General features: G+C 35.8%; 1 pseudogene; it reads left to right on the top strand.

The window, feature by feature from the left end:
• The first annotated feature begins 378 nt into the window (after positions 1-378).
• Positions 379-3339, top strand: part of LOC122094743 — a 20794-nt pseudogene continuing 17833 nt past the window's right edge.

Here is a 3339-nt window from a genome sequence, read left to right as displayed (position 1 = left end):
AAGGCTTGCTACAAGCCGTTTACAATTTTTATTGTTGATTGTTAAGAAAGGCTTAATCGATATATTATTATTGTTATTATTATTATTATTATTATTAATTTTTTTTTTTTAATAAAAAAACTTCATTTTTATTATTCTTATTCTAATTAGAATAGAAAATTTCTCCTCGTATAGGATCACATTTGCCATTAAATTACAAGTTTAATTAAGCATTGGAGAGGCACAATGGATTGAGATGTTTTTTTTACAAAATACTACTTTTTTGTTCAACCCTACAACATTACATGTAGTTTATAAAAAGGCTTGGTCATCTTAGTTCCATAGGTTTTTTTCCTAGCTTCTGAATAGAAAGAGCTCACAGAATAAGGTCTTTTTAGCATGAAGAAGAAGATGTCAGTGATACAAGAGGAAGATGATGAAGAGATTGATCTTTCCAGTATCAACACAGAGATGCCGCGGGAAAGGATTGAGCTGGTAGTTCAAAGCTTTCTATATTCATCTTCATCTCCCTCAAGGAAAAGAAGCAGTTTACTAGAACTGATGAAAGGAGGAAATACATCTCTACAAAGATTATTTGAGATGGAGCCTCTCAGGAGGAGTGATGCAGATGGTGGCATTCATGGGCAACCAACTACAAAACCATTTGAAACTATCAAAGATAGTAGATATGATAGACTCAATAGGTTTACCAGTGGGAGTAGTTTCATGGAGATCAAGTCTGTTTCCACTAATAGGAGTATGAAAAATACGAGGTTGAGGAGGATAAAGTCATTTAGGACATTGCCAAGACTTGGACTACAGAGACACAACGGCTTCATATTCAGATTCAGATTCAAATTAAGACGCGGCTTCAAATTCAGATTCAGGTTAAGTCACCTCATGAGGATTATGATTTGTTGTAGAAAGTTTTGACACCAATATCAAGCACAGCCTAATTAAAATTCATGTGATTTGTAAAGATTTCAGGGTTATTGAATTGTAATTTTAATTTTGTTTTTGAATGTGAACATATCTTGGTTGAAGTAGATTTTTCTGCTATCCAATTTGGAGAACAACTCAGACATTGTAGATTTCTTCATATAAAACGCTATGATCTGATATTAATCTACATATGATGCTCTCTAGTTCTCCAATCCTCAATTCACTATTATTCCTATTCCAGAGGTGACCACCATAGGTCTCTCCACTTAACTGAAGAAGCTTCCCATGATCTACTGGTTGCTGGAAAAACCCTCCTATCTTATTTCAATCAATTAGATAGAAATGTGTCCTTACCTTCTTAACCACACTTGAAACCACGTAGAGTGTATAAACGAAAATCTAAAACGATGCAAAAAGGAATGTAAATAAAAAACAAGCAATCACACAATGCGAGAATTTACATGGTTCAACAAGATTACCTACGTCCACAATGATTTTTGTCAATGGAGAATAGGATTACATTTGTTCTTCCCCGCACTTCAAATTATAGAGAATGAACCATCGCTACATATTTGTAGTGAAACCAACACATGCACACATTACCGAAATACCCATCTAACCTTGAAAAATTAAATACCTTTCTTGCTCTATGGGCTTTAATGGCCTTTCGAAATCAACCGAGAAATGCAAGTGATTGAATATACGACACCGAACCCCCCAACAAGTGGAGTCCATTATTAATTATGTTCCCATTTGGTCCATAATAGGTCAGGGAGAATTCCTTGGTGAATTTGAAATAAGAGTGGGTGATTCTTATCAAAGATCAGAACTGCATTGTTAAGCCTAGTTCACTTGGCAGTCTCTACATCCATACTCTGCCCCAGTTGAGTTTCTCACACCTGAAAGCTTCTGTAGGACTATCATGAAGTCTCTGTCCAACTATTTGGACACCACCGTATCTGTATAGAACTGCAGTAAGCCTGAGGAGATTGGATAGATTCTGAACCAAGGGAATATCACTAGGCCCGTGTCTAGAAAAAAACGAGAATTTAAAATGATTCAGAAAAAAAAAAAAATGAGAATAGCAAATAAACAATCACAATGCGGACAAAGATTCATGTGGTTCAGAAATATTAGCTACATCCACAGAGAGATTACAAAAAAAGAACCCACCTTACAAATATGTAGCCAATTTCCTATTTTGATAATTTATCAAAATACTCATATAACCCTAAATAAATATGTAATGTGAAAAAATATAGATGAAAATAAAATATTGAAGCCCATTTTCATACACAAATGTGTCGTTTTACATGGAGTGGCCTATATCTTTCAATACTTTGCAACTTATTTTGGTTATAGTAAAACTATAATGGTGAATGCTAATGCCATTTTTTATTTTTTTGTCAATAAATATACGGATATGACATTTACCTCCCTAAAGATATGCTGAATCGGCACTTCTACATGGTACGTGTGTCATTTGTAGAAACGCAACCCTAAAACGATGCAGAAGATAATGGAAAAATGAAACAAACAATGCACACGAATTTTACGAGGTTCGGCAAGGTTGCCTACGTCCCTGGTGAGATGAGATCCTGCTTCACTATCAATGGAGAATAGGGTTACAGCGCTCGTCCTCACACCTCTCAGTATTGCTTGCATTTTTGAGAAAGAAACCCTCGCTACAAATATATAGCGAAAAAACCCTAATCCGGATTAAACTACAATTGCCACCCTAATCCGGATTAAATTACAATTGCCCTCAAATAAAAAATTCCAGCGGGGGGCTGCGCCCCCTACACCCCCTGCTATGCAGGGGGGCCTCCTGCCCCCCTTGCAACCCCCACGGCCCGCTAACCAGCTAGCGGGACCGCCGTCTTGGCTGTCTAGGTGCTGCACCAGTACTCCCTGGATTAAACTGCGACGAAATACAAGACATCAAACACCAACATCATTATTGTAATTTCAGGTTCGAAGCTTCTCTCTTCTTTCTTCTTCTTTTTTTTTTTTTCATTTTATTTTTATGCTAAAAAGGAAAAATTATGCCTTAGAACTATAGAGGCAAGCAAGTTCAAGTGCATCTCAAAGTAAAGGGGGAAAGCATACCCACCTTTTTTTTTTTTGGGTACAAATCATACCGACCCATTTACAAAGAGAAGAAACACATGAGAAGAGGTTTCAAAGGAAATTAACAGATTTGCTGAAAGAAGTGTTTGCAAAATAAGCTTTGAAATAGCTGTAGTGTGTGCTATATATGCCTTAACTGATAAAAAAAAAGGTCACATGGTTCTAAATATGCTTTAGGGAGAATTCTAGATTGTCTTTCTTTAGATTCATGCGGTTTTAATGTCAGTATAAATCTATGGAACTAGTCAAATCAAAGACCTAAATACCCATTGTTAAAAAAAAAAAAAA

Source organism: Macadamia integrifolia, chromosome 12 (assembly GCF_013358625.1).
Source record: "Macadamia integrifolia cultivar HAES 741 chromosome 12, SCU_Mint_v3, whole genome shotgun sequence".
Taxonomy (NCBI): domain Eukaryota; kingdom Viridiplantae; phylum Streptophyta; class Magnoliopsida; order Proteales; family Proteaceae; genus Macadamia; species Macadamia integrifolia.
The sequence above is the reverse complement of the archived record's forward strand: the minus strand, read 5'-3'. Positions and strand labels throughout refer to the sequence as shown.